This window comes from Ixodes scapularis, unplaced genomic scaffold (genome assembly GCF_016920785.2).
Source record: "Ixodes scapularis isolate PalLabHiFi unplaced genomic scaffold, ASM1692078v2 PGA_scaffold12__126_contigs__length_90152505, whole genome shotgun sequence".
NCBI classification, from domain to species: Eukaryota; Metazoa; Arthropoda; class Arachnida; order Ixodida; family Ixodidae; genus Ixodes; species Ixodes scapularis.
In genome coordinates this window covers 7,153,704-7,180,347 of record NW_024609838.1, presented here as the reverse complement: position 1 = coordinate 7,180,347, position 26,644 = coordinate 7,153,704, and the positions used below count along the sequence as shown (strand labels likewise).

Here is a 26,644-nt window from a genome sequence, read left to right as displayed (position 1 = left end):
TCCTCGTGTCATCATATATCTCCCACTCAAATTTTATTCCGATAGAAGATTAACTTTTCGCAAACGCTGAGATCGGCTAGCTACGACGGAGGCCCAAGCGTCCCCTACTCCTCGCTAAGCCTTTTTGGACGAGCTTTTCCTGACGCCCAAGATCTTTGCCTGAACGGTGTGTCTGAAATTATCTCGGCATACTCAGGCAGGAAGAAAACAAACACATAACAAATATTATGGCCATTAGCAACCGTCAAACGCGCTTTGAATTCGTTCGAACACTTGTGTGAAGAATGTCGCACCGTGCGCCGGACGCATAGGGGCTCATGCCCGTCCGGCGCACTTCCGGCGAACGGTGCGACATTCTTCAAACAAGTGCTCGAATTTTGCTTTCCTAACACGGTCTGTATGTGCGAATGTGCCTATATGATTGCAGGATAACTTTATGCGCATACGCGATGTTGAACTGGAATGCAAGCGGGTGGGGACTTCACTTCGTGCAGTGCTGCGGGTCAGTACAGATAAGAGATAAGAAGTGTGTTAAAATTGAGCTTTCCAATGGGGCCTCCGAGTTTTACCTCGCATACTCAGCCATACTAAGAAAAACAGTAATTGCAAAAAGTAATATTTCGTCTGTGGACGCACGAAACAAACTTCCTGATCAACAACACTAATGTAAAGGCGCGAGCTCGATGTATGCGTACTTATTGGTTGCTACAGCTTTTTGATTCGTACACAAGCAAGATCCCCCAGCTTCGCAGCGTCGAGATTCCCAGCACTAGCTCGTCCAGATACCTCGATTGGAACGCTAACAGGAAGGCTCAAGTACAAAAATACAACAAGCATGTGTTAAAACAAGCTATACGTCTCAGGCTTGTGCTAAAGCTTCGAGGTCTGGCCATTGAGGTTTGTTTAGAGACCACAAATGACGCTCTCGGGACCAGAAAACATGAGATAACGACTGTTAATAGTCCAAGCTCTGTGTATATAATCTCCTGTCGACGTGTCGATCGAAACCGAAACCATGCCACTCTTCTCCCTGGCCTACTAGTTCCCAGAGTGCAACGCGCGCCGTGTTTAATGCAGGGCTTTATGGAAGTAGTCTATTCGGTGTTTCGCCGTTTTCGCCTTTAGATGTATTTTTTTACCACACTGTTTCCCGAAGTCTACGCCCCTGATCTATGGCATGTACGTATGTTGCAGTTGCTACTACGAGATAATCGCACGCCAATTGAAGGTGACGAAATACACCCTTGAGGACGCAAAAATCTTACTCTTGAAATTGGGCCAGCTTAAATGAATCAGGAAACAAAAGAAAAACTCAACCCATCCTGTACAATGTTTTTGGACTGTTGAGCTCTTATACAATCGAAGCTCTCCGTGCACTAAAGAGCTGTTCCATTCGCGCTGATCCACTGACAGCGCGTCTTCGTGAAAAAAATAATAATAAAAAATAATTACAGTCTGTTAAATTCAAGGACGCGGAATACGTACGTGCCAGAGTTTTGCACGGAGAGTCGATGAAATCCGCTCAATTTAGGAGGCGACAGAGCGCCCGCTAAGTTTAGCGGACGGTGGTCACGTAATTGGTGTCTGTCGCTTTTTCTTTGATCACTCCCAACATGGCCTTTTTTATAACGTATTCTACGTTAAAAGCGACTAAAACGACTTTATAAGCACATTTTCAGCGCTTGAAAAGTCGTTAGCATGCAGCGCGATCAGCGCATTCAAATATGGCGTCTGAGCGAGCGCTATAATCGCCAGAGACATCTTCACAGCGAAGCGCCGAAAACAGTTTCGATTCCTACAACGACGAAGGCAGAAGTACCAACTGACAACCGTGAGAGGTCCACCCTACATTTTCCTCGCTAAACTGCCGTGATAGAGAACTGCGGATACTTTTCTTCAAGAGGCAATAAAGTCACCAATTTTTCCTGCCAATGAACGTATTTACTGCATCTCCGTGCGAGAACAAGAAGGGCGTACCTCCAACGCACGTGTACTGCATCACGTGGAGAAATGGCAGTAATTGAACGCCGATTACGACGTGTCACCATCCGCCCATTTCGAAGAGTCCTCGCGCACCTGCGCATATATTTGTCCCTGGACCATAATAATCGACCCGTTCGATCGCGCGCGCTTTCTCCGCTCCTCGTCAGATGGAGCCACCAACCCAGAGGGCTGCACCCTTTCTGCTGCTGTTCCAAACGTTGGCAGGTTTTCACCGGTTCGGCTCGCTCCAATTCGACGAGGCCAATTCAATTTTTCACGTTTCAACCCCGAAAGGGCCGAACCCAATTTACCGAGCGAGCGTGACCCAGAAAACAAGAAACACTTCTCCCACACGCCGACGCGCAAGCAACGCAAGCGAGCAGCTCGAGATAACAAGTCCCAGGAAAGAAAGGCTTTGTGTACCGAGGCTCATCCCGGCGCAAAAACACACACACACAGAAGCAGGAAGAATCGTCAAAACAGCCCGGGAGAGTATCGGAGAAAGCAGACATGCGTCGCTGGCGTCGCGCCACGAGAGCGACCACCGGCTGCCGCCTCGGCGCTGCAGGTTGCAGGTTGCGCAGCAAGTGCTGCAACCTGCAGCACTTGCTGCTGCCGCCTCGCCGTGCATACGCGACGTGCCTAGCGTCTTCGCTCGTCGAGTGTCGGGAGACGAACGCGGCAGGTTGCGCAGCAAGTGGTGGCCTATCCCCGGGGGGCACTGACGGACAACGGCCTACGTGCGGACTCCGCGTGCCGCCTCCTTCGGTCCTCCAAATCTCTGTCCGTTTCGTACGGAGCCCACGCGTGACCCGACTGACCGCAACAGCTGCGACCACTGTGCCACTGCCGCCCAACGCACACCCACTGAGAGATCGCTGCAGGTCGCGCCGTCCAGATGGCCGTTCAATTAAGCGGCTCGCTTAATTGAACCTTCGCATTAATTGCATTGTCATCATAACCTGAAAATGCAGGCCGTTCACCCTTGTTGGTGTCTGACTGACGTCTAATTCCTGGTTAGCTCAGTTGGTAGAGCGCTCTAGTGGAGATAGGTCCCTGGTTCAATACGACGACCAGGCGGGTCTTTTTCGGTCGCGCACCAGTCACCTAGTTGTGTTCGGAGATTTGTGTTTGTCCTTTGTTCCCCTTCTCCGGGAATTATTTTCGTCGAGACGCGAACAAAGGCAGCGCACGCAGCAACGGAGGCCAATGAGTGCACAATGAGTCAGTCAGATAAATTGTGTGAGGGGAGGGGGAGCTCGTGGTGAGCGCTTCGAAGCCATTTAATTGGTAACTTGAACTTGTGTAGAGAAGGGAAGAATTAAAAAAGATAGGATACAGAGACACCAGCTGACTATCAACTTGCTTTAGTGTAGAAACTGTCTTTTTGTTTTTCTTTTTTACGTCGTATAAATACACAAATTCATATATACACAAAACATTCTGTACAAAAAAAAAAGGGAAAAAAAGAAAAGAAAATCGGATCAAATTTTAGAACACCATCGTCTGACAAATTGCTACAAACCGCACTTTTGACATAACCCGCCGAAAACCAAAAAACGAGTCACTTGACAGTGGCACACCGCAGATATCCTTTCTCTTTAGTAGGGATGGTGATGGACGGGGAGCTAACGCAGTGATCCGCGTGGCCTTCAATGGCCAATGTCTCCAGCAACTCACGAGCAAAGGCGTTCTTGCTTTTTTGCAAGTATTGCGAATCATTGGAACGTTGCAGTGCTTTTGCCCGTTCTGCAATGCGCTGAGAAATGTCCCGCTGACGTGCCCTTCAAAGACGCTGCGTGCTCCCTGGTTCTGTCATTGATGCATCTGCCCGTTTGTCCGATGTAGTACTTGCCGCAGGACTGGGAAATTTGAGAGACGACCGACCCGACCCCCCCCCCCCCCCCCCCCCCCCCCCCCCTTGTGCAGGGAGCATATTTGATTCGGTAAGCGGTGTCACATGTAACTTGTGACATTTTCGTTGTTAACCTTCCTGCACATGGCATTTGCTTTGTTTGGCGCAGATATAACGACGTGAATCTTGAACGTTTTGTTTTTTGGCGATCTTTTTCAGCTGTGTGAAATACCATGCATGCACAGAATGATCGCAATCTTTTGTCGAGCTTTGTCCTTTTGTTCCAATTCTTGTCTTCTTGCTTTTCAGGTTCGTGCAGGTGGATTTACAAACGGCTCCCCAGGAGACCCGTTGGGTAGCCAGAATTCCGTAGAGCAAGTTGTTTATCAAAACGTGGCTCAATTTGATGAAGAATTTCCCCGCTAAATTTAGCAGGGAAATTCTTCCCCTACATCTGGCGGGGAAATTTTCCCGCTAAATTTAGCGGGTAAATTGACGTCACGTGACCTCAACACCAATTCAGTTTCCTCGCTGTATTTTGCAGGGTAATTGACGTCACCTCAACACCAATTCAGTTTCCTCGCTAAATTTAGCGGGAAATATGACGTCACGACTTTGTCACGTGACGTAAATTTCCCCGCCAAATTTAGCGGGGAAATGACAGCGCGTCACCTCAACACCAATTCAGTTTCCCCGCTAAATTTAGAAAGAAAAATGACGTCACGACTTTACGTCACGTGACGTCAATTTCCCCGCTAAATTTACCTGGGAAATTTTTTCGCGAAATTTGGAGGGGAAATTTTTTCGCTAAATGTAGCGGGAAAATCGACGTCCCGTCACCTCAACACCAATTCAGTTTTCCCGCTAAACGTAGCGGGAAAAATGACGTCAAAGCTTCGTGTGACGTCACACAAGAACAAATTTAGCAGCAGGAGGAGAGGAGGATGAAAGGAGGGGGAGGAGGGACGCACAGCGCCCTCTCTTTGTCGTCGTTCAAAGGCTTGTGTGCCTATTTTCCCTCCTTCCGCCGGGTGGCGGTCTCGTCACGCGTGTCCCGTTCCCTCCGGCTCCACGGGGCGGCGATACTCCTCGACATGTGTGTGCGTACCTTTCGTCACGATGACCACCGATCAAGACAATAGAGAGTTTTAGTAAATCGTTCGCATATCCCCGATAACGATACCCGATACTCCGCCACCGCCTCCTTTGCGCATGCATAGTATCGTTATCGGGGCTATCGGAGGTATCGGAACGATCTACTAAAAATCTCTAATAAATCTGTTCGTATCTTTGTTCAAAATTCTGTGTCACGTCTCCGCCGTGTGCCAAACAGCTTCGCTGGTCATCCATCTGAATTCACAGAGTGGAATATGGCTCATTTCTCCTTCAACGGCCACACCTCAACAACACGCGTGACACCGGAAAAACATTTGCAGCCAATAAATGTTCGCAAGCAATGAAATCGAAAAGGCGACCAACACAGCTTCTACGTAAAATGCGGTCGGTCCCGAGATGGGCGATGTTCTTTCTCTCCTCGCGAGAGAAAGAACATCGCCCATCTCGAGAATCTCACGAGAGCGGTGTCACTGACGGACCTGACAAAGTTACGCCGAACCGAGTGTTTTTTGCCGGCTGGTGGTAGGCCCCCCCCAACCTGGTGCCACCGTAACAGGGCTCCAAAAGAGATACCACGACACACCAGCAGTGTTCTCGCCTTTGACAATATTAGACGCGAGTCGGGCTCCGCGCAGGCCTCGGAGCAAAGCCCGTTCCAAGCAAAAATGCAACGAAATAAAAATAAATAAATAAAGTCCTTTTCTCCGAAAAGGAGGAGGCTGCGGTATGAAGAGCGGGGAAGGAACTCTCAAAGGGCTCCCTAAAGGAATGCGGGGCAGCGTGTGCGGTAACCGGGGCAACGGTGGGAGTCGCCGGGATCGAAGTCCCGCAGCTTCCCTCCGTCCGAGGAGGAGAGAAGGCGGACCGGGTATTTTTAGAAAGGACCGGGCGCAACACCGGGTCACTTCCCCCCCCCCCCCCCCTTCTTCCAAATGATTGACAGCACCGCAAAGTTGAACATCGCTCGGCATTCAATGCGCAGACGTCGCTGACAGCGTGACTCCGGACGCTCCAGGAACCAGAAGCCGACGCCAACCCTGCGATCAAAGTCTGTCGCAGATTCAAACCGTTTTCCCGTCCGTCTCTCCATGGCGCGAGCGGCGGCGGTGGCGGCGAAGAAACACAGGACCGGAGATCGCCCATCCCCCGAACCACAAACGCCACTGTCTCCCAGCACGCGCTACGCAATCTCACAAACCAGTACCCCTACTCAATCGACCTGGTCAGGGCCTCCACCCGACCATCTTTCAGAGTCATCTGGGTCAAGAGAAAACTGCAGGCAACGTGCGCGAAAACGCACTATCCCACCGGGAACTGCCCTGGCCAACTCTCGCCAGACGCAGCAAAGGGAAACAGAATCAAACGCCAACGAGCCCCCTGGGGAAGAGGCCGAAACCATCCGCAGAGCCTCTTGACCATTATTTTCGCCACAATTCGCTCGCGACCCCGACAACCAACCGCCCCCATCCATCTTCCTGGAAGGAGTCACCCCCACCAGGGGACTATGAAACTCGACTTCAACGCATCAAGAAGAGGTCCTCAACCGTCGCGAGCCAAGGGTACCTGGGACAACTCTTCCATAAAGATCCCTCAATCGAACAGAGCCGTCTCCGAGCTTCATTCGAACTCTTACCTAGTTTCGTATCAATCATTTATTGATCAATTAAATTTTAAATGTCTTCAACCCGCTAGCGTGCAAAGAAATTGACAAGGAAGGTCGCTGCCCAATTCACACTGGATCGAGCCGCATTCAACCGTCCAAAGGAACGAGCAGCGAGTGCGAAGCAGCGGCGAGGCCGACTTCAGCCCACTGGGCGTCGCCTCCGAGCACGTTCGTGGCCGCACACCCACGTCACCTGCAGCCCCATTGGAGCGGCCTAATTTCTACGCCACGGGGAGCGGGACGTCCGCCCACTTGTGACGAGACCGACCAACTATCACAACTCGAATTGAGAGCCGAGAAAATCGCCTGTCGGTTTGCTACTTTTCAGCTGTTCTCAATGTTTAAAAGAAAAAAAAAAAAAAAGAATTGATGAATTTAAAATTAGAATTCGTTCCTGTCAATGCCCACATCGACTCCAACAATCCCAATCCTTCATCCGAAAGGAACCGGCTCGATCAATCCATTAAGAACTGCGATAACCAGTCATTTTTGTACATCGTTCTAATCCTCGACCGCTCATGTTTTCACTGCATATCTGTACAGGAATTGTTTATATCCTATAATTATTTTGGCTCCGGGCCTCGAGGGTAATGAAATAAATAAACGAGTACGTAAACAGCGTTTTGCTCACCGCAAAACATTAACTGCGCGTCGTCGAAATGCTCATACAGCCCCCGCCCAAACGTATATATCTCTCGCGGTCGGGACCAGACGCCAAAGCTTCGGAGCTTAGCGTAATCCGATGAAAGAATAGGCACCATCCATTCGCACACATGTCGCGGCGGCCAGCACTTCCCCACTGAAAAATATCCGAAAATCGTTTCCAACTCGTGAATCGGAAGACGTCCCTGCAACTTTGGCAGCTGGTTCCCCGGCAAAGCGCATGATCAGGCCCACACTGAGCGCTCGGCGATGCTTCTTTGGCGGTGAGAATCTCTCTCGTCCAAATAACCGGCGCCTATTCCCGTAGAGCGCCGAGGGGGCCTGACTCAACGAACCCCCGCAGCAGAGCAAGGCCCTCGAAGCAGTCACGGACATCGGGTCTGCTTCGGGCGTTCGTCTGAGGCGGCCAGCGCCAAACCTGGCGATGTACGCTACGAAAGCCGAGGCCTCCCGCATCCAGCCAATGAATCAGTGGGCTTGCATGCTCGAAGGCTTGCATGCTCGAAAGCAGGCGTGCCCGCTTGCGCCTCCTCGTTTATTTCGTCTTCGATGATCAAGTTTCGGACCCGGTAAATTCCCCCAGACACGCCACTCGATTCATTTCAATTTGCTTTTATCCGAAAGGAAGTATTTTTGTAAAGAAAAAGACTATCCCATCTTCTAAACGTTTACCTTTTGCCTTTTGAGTGAACGCGAAAATAAGCAAATTTTATACGGAGCAATTCTGCTTGTAATCTTCAATTGCAGCGTCACTTGTCCAAAAAAAAAAAAAAAAGAACGTTTTACGGCAGATGAGGTGCGTGCAGCATTAGGACTATTTATTTATTCTGCACGAGGGACGTACGTCATTAATGAAAATCGGAAGCAGAATAAAGGGCTGAACTACCACACGAAGCGACATTTCACAAAACGCGTGAGGGTGCGACGCCACACAGACCTTACCATTATCATCATCATCATCAACCCTCCTTCCCGACGACGACGCCTGTGCGGCGCCGTAAAGTCGCCCCGTGTAAACAAAGGCCTGTCCAAACATGGAGACTTCGGAAATCGTGAGGCGACCCAAATCGGTCAAAAGTCGCGGAATTCGAAGCAGCTGGTTGAAGACCGGCAGTCCGATGTCTGTCAGAAATACCGCCGAGCAAACATCGCGACTTTCTCCCTCGCTTTCTCCGCTTTTCGATGACCTCGAGGCTCGTCAGACTCAACGTCACGCGCCACTCGCCAATGCTGTCCGTCTGTTCTGCCGGGCTCTCGTATCCTTGGACGTTTTCCAAAATTAACCATGTCTTACTCCAGGGTAAGGGTTTTGTACCTCTGCGTTTGAAAACCTACACGCGTTCAGCGTCGCCCTATCTGTGTTATCAGGTGACACGACCCGCCGGAGTAGCTCGGATCTATTTGGGTGAGATTTCGAACACCAGCCCTTCCCTTTCCCGTTTTCAAGATCTGAAGAGCATCGGAGGCCTTGAGCGATTGACCGACAGCCAACGGAGCCTTCAGTTGGCTGTCCGGACCCACGTGATGAGCATGTTTGAGGCCCCCGTGAAAGACACGAGCGAACTTCAACAATACACTTTCCCCCAAAGAGGAGGAAGAAAAAAAAAAAAAAAAAAACGCACGGAAGCGGATTGTTGCACTACTTATGTCGGAGTTAAGTCGCTCCCCGATTTTTGAAATGTCCTCTTTGGACAAAAGAAGAAAAAAAAAAAAAAAAAAAAAATATATATATATATATATATATATATATATATATATATATATATATATATATATATATATATATATATATATATATATATATATATATATATATGTATATATATATATATGGGTGGTTTCATCTCAAATCGTGCAGGCAAAAAGGGTCGAATTTTTAATTTCGATGAAAAAAATATATGTTATGGCGCCGTTTCTAAAACCGCAGTCACCACAAACCGCAAGTTCGTCGGATTTTTTATTCTCAACTTATGAATTTTTAAAGAGGCCGCGGCGAAAAGCAGTGTTTTTCACACTCGCCGTGGGTCGGATGTTTCGCTTGATCTCCCGCCATGGATTTTCAGTCCACATTATATTATATTTTTTAAAGCACTCTGTGGACATATTTAAAAGGCTCCAATACCATGAAATAATTTTAGGCGTTTTGCTTTTTTTCTGTAAAACTGTCAAAAACGCCTCCTCGGTCAATTGTTGACGAACTTTGACGATTAATTACTGGCGATCTACTTGGGTTACACCGATTTTTTTTATGTCCACGGAGAGCCCAAAACACGCTCTTTATATTTATTATAAAATCACTCGGTTGTATAAAATATCATTTGCGTTACGTTTACGTTAATATTATGCAAAAACCACAAAGTACCATTTTTGAAATCGATTTTCTCAAAAAACCCATTTTTTATTTTTTTTATTTTTTGTTCAAATGTAGATATGATAGTTGTCTACACGAAAATCAATCATAGAAAGTGTATATTTTGTTTGTATGTTTTATATTTAGGCCTCAATATCGGAAAAAAACGTCTTTGTTTTGCAAGACCTAAGTCAGACATTGCGACCCATGCGTCTCTATGAATTGTGAAAAAGTTTTCTTGAATTTTCTTCTGCATTTTGTAATGAATTATAAACGAATTTTGTGGTATTAAATATTTATGTATGTTTTGATAAGAGCGGGAACCACGAGATACATATCTAACGAAAACAGCAGGCCTAGTAGACTTTCAATAACCAAAAGGCACAGACGTTGTATTGTTTCGATTTATAAACCTTTCACAGTAAACTAGCACAATTAGCTATTAGCTGTCATATTACTAAGACAAAGGAAGTCACCACGTCCGTCGATGTGTTATATACAATTCTTTCCGAAACCAAACACTGGGGGTTTGTTCACCGCACATCGCACAGGTCACCAGGGAATGTCCTTTCACTTCCGTAATACACAAAAGTGGTGACACAGAAACGGTCGGAAACACACAGAGAGTGTGTCATGGAGAGGGGTAGGAAATAAAAATAAATAAATAGGAATTAAATTGCCCAACTGCGATCTTAACGAAAATTGCGTTAAAAAAAATAAAGTATTTAGGTTCGAGTGGTGGCAAGGCGATAAGTCCACGCCTGGTGGAGAGTCAGACAAAGAAGTCGACGGCACGTAAAGGTAAAACAAAAAAAATATCAATAATTTAATAAAGACGGGAAAACTCAGCCGCACATGGCAAGAACATCAACCAACTCCTCCGGGCATTCCCTAAATGGGACGCAACCAAATGCGTGCGAACACGCTCTCTACATCACCGCCTACGCCGCTACGCCATGACAAAATAAACCCAACAACTGAACAGTGCTAACAAACAGTTAGTAAGAAAACATTGAAAAAAAAAAAAAAAAAACGTTCAAAAACGCACCCGAGAAACTAAGTTCAGCGGGGCGAAGAAACACACACGAGTCGGTCCCACGACACTGTAGTCTGGCAGGATGACCGCGTCCAGATGGTGCTCGAATCTGTTTTTCCCTCTATTACGCACATCCACGACGGCTGTGAGGAACAGCGGCTGTGCGAAAGAAAGTGAAGAATAGATTCGAGCAGGCGATGCGAGAAGGTAACCGAGACTATGCCTGAAGCTTCATATCGGGAGAGGAGCTTTCGAGGTAGTTTCTGCAGTTACTCAAACTTTCTCTTTCCCCTTCCCTTTTTCAAAAAACACGTCAGCCGGCGCTGACTTTTCATCTCGGGAGAAGCCCACTCTTCACAAACGGTTATAGTTGACAAGGAGGCTGACTTCGACCCAACTAGTCTCCGGGCGAAATACAAACACAAGTATATTTACCAGCACGCTCGTTTTAATGTCAGTCTCCGGGCTTTGTTGTTTCCAAAAGAGATAGCCCTTTATAAGGACAGAATGAGCGGGTTGGTGGGGATAATTATACTTAAACAGCCCCTTCTCGTTTTCTTCCTCAAGTTTAATAGATAACCCTTCGGTGCTATCGGATCTCCCCGGAGAGAGAGAGAGAGCACGGCCGTTTCAAGGTAAGGATAGGGCGCTCTAAGCTGGGGCATACAGGCGGTATCGTTTCACGCATGCACGGATGGCTGGTTTCAAATTTCCCCACATCCCTTATGCTCCCGTCCCACTAGAGCGACACACAGAGACAAAAGACAGCGACAAGCCTCAAACCCATGCAGCATGCTCGTGATGGTACCTTTGGCAGGCGTTTAGTCGTTCGGTGCTCGCGAAGTAAGCACGAGCAATCCCATACAAAAATGGTCTATGGACGTCTATGGAAAATCCTATGGTGAGCTATCACCTTCTATGCCCCTCTATGGTCAGCCATAAGAAACCATAAAACACGCTATAGCCACCTATAGAAAAATGTATGTCTTCAAAGCTTTAGAATCTCGACCATTCCGATTTCTATACCTGGCTATAGAATAATTTATGACTACGCAGCTATAGACTCGCGACTATTCAATATTCTTTAGCAAGCTATAGACATATGTATGTCCTTGATGCTATAGATTCGCGACTATTGAATGTGCTTTAGCCGGCTATAGAGTGGTGTATGTCCCTAAATCTATAGAATCGCGACCATTGAATTTTCTTTAGCCGACTCTATAGCATTTTATGTCACCGAAGCTATAGGCCTCTGACCTTTCAATGTTCTTTAGCCGGCTATAGAGTGGTGTATGTCCCTAAACCTATAGACTCGCGACCATCGAACTTTCTTTAGCCGTCTCTATAGTGTTTTATGTCACCTAAGCTATAGGCCTCCGACCATTCAACGTGCTTTAGCCGACTATAGAGTGGTGTATGTCCCTAAATCTATAGAATCGCGACCATTGAATTTTCTTTAGCCGACTCAAAAGTGTTCTATGTCACCAATGCTATAGCCTCCGACCTTACAATGTGCTTTAGCCGGCTATAGAGGGATGTATGTTTCCCGAGCTATAGACTCGCGACCATCCAATTTTTTTAGTCGGCTCAATGGTTTGCGTAAACTATAGGTCCGCGACCCTTTTTTTTTTTTTTTACTGCAGATGTACGAAAGTGGAAGAGAGTCATTCATGCGCTCGATCGGGGCGAGAATTTTTTTCAGCCAAATTAACGGGGCGTACGTCGCCGCGGCTATACGCCCGCGATCAGAAAAGCTTCCTTAGCTGCCTATAGGACTATTGCAGTTTTGCCGGCTGCTTTCCCTGCACATTGCCTTATTTCGGCGTTGACGTCATCTCAATCTTCCGTTTTTTAGCTCTAATTATCTGTCGTTTCCAGTGTATTTTGTAAGTATATGTATTTCATAGCGCGCCTTCTACTTTGTCCATGTCCCTGCCATGTTTTTATTTCTTTCTGCCTGCTGTGTTAAATATATTTAATGTTTTTTGTGTATATTTCGTCGTTCTCGACGCGGCGTCAAGAACGCTGCTTACGCCACTACAGAGGTGAGCTTTACTCTTGTCACGACGGTTTATCGCGCTATAAAGCCGTCCATTGGACTCGTATAAAGTCTCGAGAGGGCGGTTTCGAATGCCGGTGGACATGTCATCGGTGTAGGTAGAGCAACGACGTAGCAATCGCGACGCGAGTGCTGACTGCGCCTCGATCTGGCCGGCCGCGCTCGCTCTGTGGAAATGTAAGCTTGGGACTCTCGAGCCCCGTTAGCTTACTGAAGATGCAAGACACTACTTCGTCGTCGCGAATCCTTTGCCCATCGAATGGCTTCGAAGCCGTTCCAGCGCCCGGCGTATACCCTACGCAGCGTCCTCCAACAACCGTTCGCACAGCATCGGAACCCTCCGTCTGCGAGCCCCGGCGGTTCGCCGTCGCGGGGATTATGTTCGCGGAAGTTCATGTTCGCGGTGTTTCATGTTCGCCGCAGGAGTTCATAAAATGCTCCCATTGAAGTCGCGACGATAAATCGTCGGCGCTCGCAGACTGCCAGTAGGCTCCGGGCGGTCGCTGACAGGCGCTGCTGCCTAGGGTACGCCGAGCACTGGAACGTTTTCGCCGGCGTTCGCAGGACAAAGATTCTCAACGACAAAGCAGCGCCCTGCATCATCAGCAAGTTAACGCTGCTCGAGAGTCCCACGCTCACATTTTATCAGAGTGAGGCGCAGTCGTCTCTCACTTCGCGATTGGTGCGTCGTTGCTCTGACTAAACAATTGACAGTTCTCTCGAGACTTCATGAGCGTTAAATCGACGCGTCTATAGCGCGATAGAGTGTCGTGACAACAAAAAAGCTTACCCCGGCAGGGGCGTGAGCAGCGGTGCAATCTCCGTCAACGCCCATGTCGAGAACGGCGAAATATACACAAATAACAGCCGAAAAAAAATTAATATCATTAGGCACGCGCTACCCTAGGTGCGTCCTATTATCTCTCTGTTCTGCGAATTCAACAAATCAGCAAGCGCTGTGGCTAATTTCTCTTCTTTTTCTTTAAATTATGAGACATTAAAGTCATTAGAGCTTCTAGGAGCACACATCCCCACCACGTGTCATCATGGTGCTCAGAGATTGTAATTGATGGCAGTGATATAGACTGAACTCACGGATGAAAAACGTATTACACAAATTTCTTAAACCACGCAATCATAGATGCCACAACGATGCAAAGATTCCCAAAATTTAAGTTTAAAAATGCGAACCTAACAGTGTACACATAATTCAAAAGTGCTTGGTAAAAAAAAAGATATATATATATATATATATATATATATATATATATATATATATATATATATATATATATATATATATATATATATATTTATTTATTTATTTATTTATTTATTTGCTTGTGGACATCCTGCGCAAAAAAAAAAGTATTCGCCATTAATTATTCATTTTAAATTATAATGTGGGCTACAAGGCGTAAAATATGATATCTTCAAACCTCCCTCGTTTTGGGTCACTTCTGGGAAGTGCAGCTTTAGAAAAAAGTCCAAAAGCTGGGGGGCCTTCATGGAGCTGTCCTGTTCACTCGGTAGTGACAGCAGAGTAGGCGCTATGCGTGTTTGAGGCCAATCACGTCTCCGGTTAGGGTCCCGTGACAACTGTCTCGAAGCTGGTGATAACGCTGGACACGGCACCTGCCTTAAGCCCAAGGCCACACATAGCATCCACTGCACTATCAACCTTGGCTCGAACTGTCAACAGGATATAAGTGACACATTCTCTCGCTGTGTTCATTGTTGGTATGCCCCTGAAGATTAGTCTTTGTGATCGCACCCCCGTTCTGGCCTTGAAGAAGCTCCGCTTTTCAATTTTTCTGTTTTCTCTTTTTCCCTAAGCTAAAAGCATTGTAGAAGGTGCGGACTCGGCGGACCAATCAACCGTAGACTTTTTATCGCTTCACTCCGCTCTCTGTGCGCATGTAACGGAAGGAGCGTGATCACGTGGTTTGACGGATGACGCATTAGCCACTGCCAATCCCTGAATGAGGCTGCTTGCGGACCTAGTTTCGCGTGTCGTGCGGCCCGCGGGGCTGCTGTGGATTTCGCTTCTATGGTAAAAGGTATCCCGATCGAAAAGTCCTACCCGTATGTCGGCAACAAGCGATTTCTTCAAAGAAGCCCAAGACATTCTTGTGATGCCTTCAGTGTTCGGTTCGGCAAATGACAGCTTGTGCTACATCGTGGTGAATCTTCATGGATCCCTTCCTTCTCGGTTTTGTGTTTGAGTGGTTGGTCTGCAGTGCCCGTGTCGACGTATATTTCGGATTACATCTTTCAAGTCCGGTATTTTGAACGTAAGTGCGCTGCAACCTACTCGGCGACAATTGACCGTTCTGTAGTGTCTATCTCCTGGCAGTGCCTATCTTCTGACAGCTGGGAGAATAATTTCCCCGTAATTCTAACGCAGTCGCCTGCCATTAGCTCTCTGAAATCATGTGAAAATTGTAGTTAGAATACTGACATTCTTATACCCCTGTCAGACGGCAGCTAAAATGGCATTTACGCCAAATGACATTCAGTGTAAATGTCATTTAGGCACTGCCACACGGCAACTCAAATGGCATTTAACCTAAATGCCATTTCGGGTAAACAGAGTTCCCCAAACTCATTTACGGCTCGCAAAGCGTACTCTCGATGGCAGCGCTCGACACATATTACGGGATTGTTTAAAAAAAAAGAAGGCATATATTGCGGAAACAATTTTTACATCGTTTTAATTACGAAAATAATTTCTTTAACGCGTAATTCGCACGCACTTTACGTTCCTAATTGTTTAACCTACTCACGACTCCAGTTACCCAGTAGGCCTAATGGCTCTGAAGTCTGAACCGCGGAACTTGTCGTGTGCTCGCCTCGGTCGGCTCTCGGTTCGTTGGTTCCACTTGCGATGCGCTCCTCATTTACGCGTTTTTACGATATCGGAAGGAGCGCCTGCCGACAAAAAAAGGCGACCTGTCCCGCGAGACGTCGGTACTCAAACTATGTGAGACGAGCACCTCGAATGGTCTTCGGTAGCAGAAGCGGAACGGCGGGTTCTGCACCGGCCTACGGGCAATTTTAGAAGCCCTCCGTTTCCTCAAGATATACATCGCGCTTCATCACAATACCGAAACCTCAAGGAACATTTTTGGGTAAGATATAACTTTAACGGTGGGTATAACCAACAGGAGCACGCAAAACAATTAGCGGAGCGGACGGCCGCCTAGTATTCGTTTTGTGTGTGGGTCGTCGCAGCACTGCGTACCTCGAACGAGTACTGCGTACCTCGAACGAGTTCATTGCACGACGCTTGGTCGTGGTTCATACTAGCTGACTTCACCTAGCAGCGCTTTAAATTTCGCGTTTGTTGCTCTGGCAACAGCTTGCGAAGTTGGCTGAATCTTTACTTGGCTGCCGCGAAGTAGAGATTCTGGGAAGAATGCAATACGACAAAAAGAGTTTACTTTTCTTTAAGTTGTACAAATCTTGTAAATGCCCTGTTCTAATAAACGTAGTGTAGGTATTCGTCACCCTGACTTTTGACCGGCTTTTACATTCCCATTGACATCCTCCAAAAAGAAATAAAAAGAAATGCTGCGTGAAGTCAGTCTCTCAATGTTTCTATTTCTAGCTTTCTTTGATGTTGGATAATCCCATACTGTTTCAAAGCGAAATATGCTACGTGTGTTTACATGATAGGTGCACAATTTTATTCCAAAACATCCTAAAAATTGTTTAACAAGGCATTGCATATATACATCGAATACAGTTGCTGCACAGTTGCTTCTTGAGATATTTACGTGTTCCAGAAAACATCTGCTGCTGGGGGCCACCATAGAAGTAGGCAAAGTAGTGAGCTGGCTACATTACAGAGGAATCTACAACTTCCCGGGATCACTGTCTCTAAATAAGTGGCAGCTTCTTGCAACCGTGGCCATTTTTGTGACATTCTCCTCATTTGTTTTCAGACGTGCAGTGTAAAAGTATCGCAGAAAGCAACCTGTGTGAGGTACCTTCTAGAAAAGCAGCAATAAAATAATTGTGTGAGGCTGACGATGACAGTCCAATAGCCAGCGTCAAGGCTGTCACTGGTGTTGACCCCAAGATACCCGAGACTAGAGGCAATGTCAGTGATGATGCCACGAGTACCAGAACAGGCCGACGAAGCAGTGGTATAAGGGCCGGCACAAGCAGTAATGTGCAGCTGAGCTGACAAGAGTGAAAAGGAAAAGGCCACATAGCCATAGAAGCTGCTTCGGCTCGTTGTTGAAGCAGCCCGACATGCCCCACTAGAGCACTCGGAAGATGCGAGTCGCAGTAGCAGTGCCACGAAATGTTGGAGAAGCAACTGCTCGCATTGCGCAGAAGGTCGAGTTGGTAACTACGTTCAGTAAAGAAGGCGGTCATCGTCTTAAAGACGAAAATCGATTTCGTCGCTGCAAATCTTATGGAGGCGAAGGAATTGTGAGAAGGGAATAGAGTTGATTTGGGATCTAGGATGGATCAAGGAGTAAAGAAGGTAGCTATGGCTGTCAGTGGGTTTATAGTGCACAGAGGTGTGGAACCTGTGACCGTCGCTAGTGACTTTTAAGTCTAGGAAGTTGACAGCGCATTTCGATATCGGTGAGGTAAACTTGAGGGAGGGGTAGGCGTTACAGAGTGCAGACCACCATGTTTCCACCCTTATCGGCTGGCTTGGTTACGAGGTTGGTGCGGTTTCGAAGGGAGTTTAGAGTGGTAACTTCTTGTGGGGTTGCGTTGCGGTATTTAGAGATTAGTTTGCTAGAGGAGTTGGCAAGGATGCTACGACATGCTTTGATTGAACTGTCAGTTTCAGGGTGTTTGGCGGGAAGCGGGGTCCGGATAGTAGTCTTTGGGTTAATGGTGTCGAACATGGTGCGATTAAAGTTAAACGGATGCTGGGTGAAGTGGGCATCTAAAAGTAGGCATCAGAAGAATTGTTCGCTGTCCACATGTAAAAACAAAAAAGGCTAAGGTCGGCTTTGAAGTGCAGGGACGAAGGACAGGCCCTTCGATAAGATAACGTGTTCAGGGGCAGTGAGGGGTAAATCGTCTCGTATGGTGACATCATCGATGCGTTGGATGGCAGCCTCATCATTTCGGGGCAAGGGTGTGTATAATTTCCTTGATTTACAGGTGAGACCATCGGCATAGAGATATGAGTTGACTTCCAGAATTTTGTCAACAAGTTTGCATGAGTGTGAATTGAAAGATGAGTCAAGGGACTTGAGGAGTCTTAGCGACAGTGAGCGTTTGGCGTAACTGGGCACAGTGGTCATTATGATATCTCAGATGTGCCTTCACTAGCTGGAGAGCAGCATTATCTAATATTTGTGACACTTTTGAAGGGCCGGAGGAATTCTCAATGGCAGGTTGTAAGGAGGGCCGGTGTGTTTGCACGCAAGACATGTCGGAGAGCCGCACGGCGTGGTACCAGGGAGCAAAGTCTGAGGCTTTGTGGTCTGGTTGCTGCATACTGGAAGGGATCGTAAGTTGGCCTTTGATAGGAAGTTAGGGCGGGTGCTTTAGAAATAACTGTAGAGTCTACGAGGTGGAAAGTGGTTTTCATGATTAGTTTGCCGAGCCTGGGTACGGGGGGACGGAACTTAAAGATGAGGGGGTTTCGGAGTGCTTGCTGCATACTGGAAGGGATCGTAAGTTGGCCTTCGATAGGAGATTAGGGCGGGTGCTTTAGAAATAACTGTAGAGTATACAAGGTAGAAAGTGGTCTCCATGATTAGTTTGCCGAGCCTGGGTATGGAGGGATGGCACGAAAAGGTGAGGGGGTTTCGGAGTGGTTGCTGCATACTGGAAGGGATCGTAAGTTGGCCTTCGATAGGAGATTAGGGTGGGTGCTTTAGAAATAACTGTAGAGTATACAAGGTAGAAAGTGGTCTCCATGATTAGTTTGCCGAGCCTGGGTATGGAGGGATGGAACGAAAAGGTGAGGGGGTTTCGGAGTGGTTGCTGCATACTGGAAGAGATCGTAAGTTGGCCTTCGATAGGAGATTAGGGCGGGTGCTTTAGAAATAACTGTAGAGTCTATGAGGTGGGAAGTGGTCTCCATGATTAGTTTGCCGAGCCTGGGTATGGAGGAATGGAACGTATAGATGAGGGGGTTTCAGAGTGGTTGCTGCATACTGGAAGGGATCGTAAGTTGGCCTTCGATAGGAGATTAGGGCGGGTGCTTTAGAAATAACTGTAGAGTATACAAGGTAGAAAGTGGTCTCCATGATTAGTTTGCCGAGCCTGGGTATGGAGGGATGGAACGAAAAGGTGAGGGGGTTTCGGAGTGGTTGCTGCATACTGGAAGGGATCGTAAGTTGGCCTTCGATAGGAGATTAGGGCGGGTGCTTTAGAAATAACTGTAGAGTCTATGAGGCGGGAAGTGGTCTCCATGATTAGTTTGCCGAGCCTGGGTACGGAGGAATGGAACGTAAAGATGAGGGGGTTTCAGAGTGGTTGCTGCATACTAGAAGGGATCGTAAGTTGGGTCTGTCGATAGGAAGTTAGGGTGGGTGCTTTAGAAATAACTGTAGAGTCTACGAGGTGGAAAGTGGTCTCCATGATTAGTTTGCCGAGCCTGGGCACGGAGGGATGGAACGTAAAGATGAGGGGGTTTCGGAGTGGTTGCTGCATACTGGAAGGGATCGTAAGTTGGGCTTCGATAGGAAGTTACGGTGGGTGCTTTAGAAATATCTGTAGAGCCTACGAGGTGGGAAGTGGTTTCCATGATTAGTTTGCCAAGCCTGGGTACGGAGGGATGGAACGTAAAGATGAGGGGGTTTCGGAGTGGTTGCTGCATACTGGAAGGGATCGTAAGTTGGGTCTGTCGATAGGAATTTAGGGTGGGTGCTTTAGAAATAACTGTAGAGTCTACCAGGTGGAAAGTGGTATCCATGATTAGTTTGCTGAGCCTGGGTATGGAGGGATGGAACGTGATGATGAGGGTGTTGCATGGTGGTTTAGATCTTGGTTGGGGAAATAGAGCGTCGTGCCGTGAAATGTTAGAGACGCGACTGCTCGCATTGCACAGAACGCTGAGTGGGTAGCTACTTTAGATAAAGAAGGCAGTCATTGTCTTAAAGGGGCACTCAGGTGGATTCTGAGATCGTCTATTTATTGTCATAACTCAATCTATGGACTCCAAGCATTTTACGAAACCCGAAATTACATACAAGGGCGGTCAATCTCGCTATTTAAAATTCTATTAAAAATTGTGGCATGCCCTCCTTTCTGCACCGTGGCGCAGAACGCCAAAGGGTGCCATCGGACGGGAAGGCAGCAGGGGAGGGCACATGACAGCCAATTACGAATAATGGCTTCCCGGCACACTAAATTTTCAATCATGTGCACCTTTGAAAAATCAGTCCGCCGAGAAGCCGTCACTCGTGACTGGCTGTCGCGTGCCCTCCACTGCTGCCTTCCCGTCCGGTGGCACCACCTGGTGTTCTGCACTACGGCACGGAAAGGGTTCCACAATCTTTAATTGGATTTTTACTATGAAAATCGGCTGCCCTTGAATGCTATCTTGGTTTTTTTAGGATGCTTAAAGCCCATAGATTGAGTTATGCCAATAAATAGACAATCTCAGAATCCACTTGAGTGCCCCTTTAAGCTGTTGACGGAAATCAATGTCGTTGCTGCAAATCCTACAAAGGCGAAGGATCTGCAGCCTCTAACGCCTTTTTGAACTCCAACACTGGTTTGCCCAGGGGACGACGCTGCAGCCTTTTGTCCAGGATACCACACACCAGACGGTCCCATAGCATGGCTGACAAGGCCTCACCAAAGTTGCAGTGTTCGGAGAAGCGGTGCGGGGCGGGGACGAAATTCGAGATGCTTTCTCCAGGCTGTAGGCTGCACTTATGAAACGCAAAGCACTGAACAATCACTGACAGGCACGGTGTGAAGTGGGCAGTGAGCTCCAACACAATGTCCGCATAGGGAGTCGACTGGCACACACGAGCATACGACGGAGTAGATTGTCGGTCCACAAACGCTACACAGGACTGCATACATTGGGGACTCCTCGACGATGTTGTGCACAATGAAGAAAAAGTTTAGTCGCTCCTGGTACAGGGGCCACACTTCAATCTTTTTGGGTCTAACTCTTCGAGATGTCTCAGCCGCCCCATGATGACAACGTTAGGCTCGTCCTTTTTCGCCATATGCTCTCGTCGTTGCCAAGTTGTCACGAAGCTGTCGTTGCTCAAAAAAGTGTGGTTGCGTGCCTCGGAGTTTGAATTTCTTCATTCTCGTTGTTGCCCAAAGCTTTATTCAGGCGGCCGACATGGCCGTGCAGAAAAGAGGAGTTAGACAAGAGACACGTGGTTTACGACGAGTCCCCAGAATGACAAACGGTTCGGTAAAACCAGCTTGACTCGCCTTGGCTCGACTTCTGCTGACTCGCCGATGTTGCCACATGCACACACACAACACTCACGACGCAAAATTCCGTTTCATTTTAAGTGCAAGATCCAGGCTTTCAATGTCGCTACCAAGCATGCACGATCATGCAGTGGTAGCATCGTTCAGGGCAACATGCTCACGCTCATAGCTTCAGCTTAGTAAATGAAACCATAGCCCCTGTATCCACTCTAATTCTCCAAGTCAGTAGTAGGCTGAAGTTTATCCATCACTACAAGAAGTTGGGAGTGATGCTGAGAAGTCTGGGAGGGTCGTCGCATGTACGGAATTGACTGATCGACGTGCAGTTCCCTGCAAGATGATGTCCTGGGTTGGGCAAGGTTCGAGCATGTTGGATGTTATCAGGAACACTTGGTTACACAGGATCCGTGGGGGCATGGCGGTCCCATTGACTGTGGCCATATGTGCCTGGGGTGTCACTGCTTCCCGAGTGCTAGCCAGTGCCAACCTCTTGAACATAGTCACAACACTGCCTCAGCATCCCAACATTGAGACACTGGAACTGGTAGCAGTGGTCTAGGAGAGCCAGAGGAATCGCTGTAGTTGGATAGAAACATTGCAACAGATGCATCAGTCCTCTAGGCATAAAATATCTTACACCTTAGACATATTATTCTCAAAATTGTAGATTCAATGGGGAAGCAGAGCAGTCAAAATTTCACCAAACAGCTAGCTTGGAACATTTCTCGGAAACTTCACAGAATGGCAAACATTCTATAGCTTCTAAACATACTATTTACAATGCTAGAAGCTGGCACTCTTGTCTCGTATTTAGAAACAGTTATTCAGTCATTTTCACCTCATCGAGGATGCACAATTGGGAAGATGATCAATCCAGTTGTTTTATTCACATTAAAGCGAATTAACGAATAACTTTAGAATGCTGACAGGAGCTATATCAGTTAGTTTTGAGTGACATTCAGTAAAAGGAAGACAAGTGAATTTTTTTTTCTTTTTAATTTTGTGAGTTTGAAACAAGATTGCCTGCATTTTCTAAGAGCTAAAAAAACATGTAGGGATATTATTTCTACTAGTTCAAACATTTTTTCTTGTTTTTTTGCAAAAAAAGGAGGTACTTACTATTTTTATTATGCTTTGGTAGCCGCTGGTGCTGAAACTTGATGTCCTAAGTGGCATTCCTACAGCGATTCTCTATGACCTGAGGGAATCCTGAGGCAGTTCGGCTATCCCGTGTGTGTTTAACCGTTCAGCGGTCGCGGCGGCGCTCACGATCTTGGGCCAGACGCGTCGGAGGGATGCGATCACTTGGCAGTGGTTTGCCTCACGACGAGCAAGTTGGCGATGGTTCTGTCCTCCGCAGGAGAGTATGGCTTTGCAGCGCCGACTCACTTTGTCACTGGGGTGGTTAGGTGCACGCAAGTCACCTGGCGAACCAAGTACTCTATGTAACACCGACACACATTCACAAGGTGCCTGATCACGTCGCCGGCATCAGCCAAACGCCTGCTTGAAGAGGCAGTACGTTAGTAGGTACGGTAGCCTGTTTTCAAACCGAAGCTCGCGGAATGCGTCTACGACGAAGATGATGGACGGCCTTCTCAACAGCCGGAGACGCTCGAACCAAGATCAATCCATACCACCGTGATAGTGACGGCGGAAGCGCAATACGGCATCCAGGATCCCTCGCAGACGTAGAAGTGAACACGGCAGCCGAAGATCGAGCGTGAGGGACAACCAGAGCAAGCAAGCACTACCGAAATTAACGAAAGAACTGTGCCACTGTGCGAGCAAGCTGTCAGCTGTAGTGGCACTGGCAAAGCGCGGGAGGCTCGGCTTACGGATCGGCTTATGACGACGTTAGGTTGGCTAATGAATTTCGCCCCACGCTTCGCTTTATTTTTTCGTCAGACACTAGTGAGCGCAACTTTCTATCCCAGTTTTTTGTTATATTTTCTTTTCCCAGCAGACAACACACACAAAAACAAGTGTTTTGCCGTGTTAAAATTGTTTATTGACGAAAACGTGTTCTATGTGCACGAGACGAATTTGCGATCGCAATCGTAATAGACATCACTTAAATGTCATTTTAGTTGTCGTCTGGCAGGTCCCATCTTGAATGTCATTTGAAAACCTGAATGTCATTTGGCGTAAATGCCATTTTAGCTGCCGTCTGACAGGGGTATTATTCTCCCAGCGTTTTGTGAAAAGACGTTTCATGGACACCTTTGCGTGGAAAGACGTTTCATGGACACACGTTTAGTCGGCACTCGTTACGCGAATTGCACGCTGCAGGGACATTTCGTCGCGCCTGTATTCCTGAAGCGCGTGCTCACCGACTCAGCCCACCTGTTCACGCCACTTCTTGGCAAATTATAAAAAAAAAAAAAATTATTTTGTGTTGTTTATAAACGTCACGTGTTGATGAAACGATCTCGATGAAACGTCTTTTGATAAACTGATTGCAGCGCCAATGAGTGGCGACTGGCATTAGAATTTCGGGGGGAAGGGGGGGGGGGAGAATTCGGCCGGCTGCCGGGGGACTAGACACTACCCAGGAATTGCCTTTGGTTCTTGTTTGCTTTGCAATATTCTCAGTTGTATAACAGCTCAGTAGTACCTCTTCACATAGTAGAGATTGCTTAATGTGTGCTTGTCTACAGAATGGGCTGTGTGTAATAAACTTCTAGGAGATTTGAAAACAATACCTTGTGTCTGTTTACCTGTGCTTTTGCAAACACCTGAGTGGGTGCATTTGTTTTTTGTTGTTGTTTTGTTGAAATGTTAGCTATTTGTTTTAAATGGGGCTATGAAGTTCGGCACGTCTCACAAGGTTTTTTTTTAAAGATGTCCAGTGACAACAAATGATTTGTTTCACATTTCATACGATTGCGGTAAAAAGAAAAACTACAGGCAGCTTTGGCACGATGGCAAAGAGACTCATAAGACGAGCTATAGAATGAGCTATAGCGGACCATGCAAAGAGCCATAGGCGGCTAAAAAAACTATAGGAAAAGCCATAAGCAGCTATAGCACGGTGTCTAAAAAGATCCATAAGGTAAGCCATAGAGATCTCTATAGCAGACCATACAAGAAGCTATAGGCGGCCGTAGCACGATGGGTAGAAGGAACCATAGGACGAACTATAGAATGAGCTATAGCGAACCATACAAAGAGCAATAGGCGGCTAAAGAAAGCACAGGAAAAGCCATCGGCAGCTATAGCACGGTGTCTAAAGCGGACCATAAAGTAAGCCATAGAGATCTCTATAGAAGACCTTACAAGAAGCTATAGACGGCCAAAGGAACCAAAAGAAAAGCCATAGGCAGCTATAGCACGGTGTCTAAAGCGAACCATAAAGTAAGCCATAGAGATCTCTATAGAAGACCTTACAAGAAGCTATAGACGGCCAAAGGAACCAAAAGAAAAGCCATAGGCAGCTATAGCACGGTGTCTAAAGCGAACCATAAAGTAAGCCATAGAGATCTCTATAGAAGTCCTTACAAGAAGCTATAGACGGCCAAAGGAACCAAAAGAAAAGCCATAGGCGGCTATAGCATCTTTTCTAAAGAGACCCATAGATTAAACCATACAAAATTCGATAGCCAAATTTCTATTGAAAAAGCTATAGACAACCATAGGGTAGACCATAGGGAAAGCTATAGACAGCCATAGAAGCGGCTATAGCTAATTGGGCCAATTTTCTATAGCCGGCCATACAAAGGATTTTCTATAGCCGACCATAGACCATTTTTGTATGGGATTGCAAGCCTGCCAAAGATACCCTCGCGTGCATGATGCTCGTGTTTGAGCATAGTCTCCGTTACTCTACAAAGCGTCTCAAATCGCGAAAGACTCTGGTTTGAGGCTTGTCTTTGTCTTTTGTTTCTGTATGTCGCTCTAGTGGGACGCGGGTATAACGAAACCCGCCCATCTTCGTGTGTGCGTCTGTGGGATTTCTGTCCCGCGCCGCCGGTTTTAGCGCGCACGCGGCGTTGTTTTGGCTGGCAGAACAGTTGTTGACCGTCGATATTGTAAGGCCGTGGTGTCCTCATCCTTTCAGGCAACGATTCCTTTGCTTTCCCTTGTGCAATACTCTGACTGACTCCTCCTGGGTGGCTGTCACTGTTCGCCGCGTCAACGACACAATCGTACCATTTTACTCCTCGTGACACAGGGTGCGCTGCTCGCATTACTGTAACGGGCCGTCCCATCTAACACAACGAGCGCGAAAGGTCGTGGTCATCTGCTGGCTCCGAAAGGGCGGGACGTTCATGCAGGCCAATGAGGGCCCCCGAATCATTACGACGTCTGCCGACTCCTACACGTTAAAAATTTACGACACCTCCTGGTCTGTTAAGAAGTGTTGCTTTCTCTTTTTGGAACTCCTCCGATGTAGCTTGCCGCCTATAATAAAATTTAAATAATCAATAAATATATCAGGGTGGAAATACTGTATTTCATTTTTATGTGGGAACGTTGAAAAAAATAAAAAACTATTTCCACGCTTCTGAAGACGCGCAATTCGTAAGTTCATTTCGTGCCGTAAAAACACGTTTTTGTACGAAATTAATGCTTAAATATAAAACATACAAACAAAATATACACTTTCTAGACTTGATTTTCGCGTAGAAAACTATCACATCTATATTTTAACAAAAAATAAAAAAAATAAAAAATGGGTTTTTTGAGAAAATCAATTTCAAAAATGGTACTTTTTGGTTTTCACATAACATTAACGTAAACGTACCGGAAAGAATATTTTATACAGCGAAGTCATTTTATAATACATATAAAGAACGTGTTTTGGGCTCTCCGTGGACATAAAAAATATCGATGTTACCCAAGTAGATCGCCAGTAATTAATTGTCAAAGTTCGTCAACAATTGACCGAGGGGGCGTATTTGACATTTTTACAGAAAAAAAGCAAAACGCCTAAAATTATTTTATGGTATTGGAGCTTTTTAAATGTGTCCACAGAGTGCTTTAAAAAATATAATATAATGTGGACTGAAAATCCACGGCGGGAGATCAAGCGAAACATCCGACCCACGACGGGTGTGGAAAACACTGCTTTTCGCCGCGGCCTCTTTAAAAATTCATAAGTCGCGAACAAAAAATCCGACGAACTTGCGGTCTGCGGCGACTGCGTTTTTAAAAACGGCGCCATAACATATATTTTTTTCATCGAAATTAAAAATTCGACCCTTTTTGCCTGCACGATTTGAGATGAAACCACCCATATATATCGTTCCGTGCCCCTTTTACTTGTCGCGTCACATGCAGAGGAACGACGTTTCTTTGAGCAGATTTGACGTTTTCGTTGCCGCCACCCAATAGACCAGTAGCTGTCGTCAAGTTTTGAGAAACGCTCCTCGCGAGAAATATCGGATATTTTTATGCGGCGATTTCGTTGTGCGACGTATCGTATGACGGGAGGGACGCCACTACGAGACGGTATGAAATGTCGCGTCTCGGCGGACGCTACAGGGGCGCCTTTTTTTGCGTCTCGTCGTAGCCTCCTCTAGGCT

At 46.9% G+C, this 26,644-nt stretch overlaps 1 protein-coding gene across 2 annotated transcripts in view; it reads right to left on the bottom strand.

Annotated features, from left to right (window-relative positions):
* Positions 1 to 26,644, bottom strand: part of LOC8041025 (microtubule-associated serine/threonine-protein kinase 3) — a 171,899-nt gene that overhangs the window by 88,414 nt on the left and 56,841 nt on the right. The gene's annotated exons all lie outside the window — the stretch shown is intronic.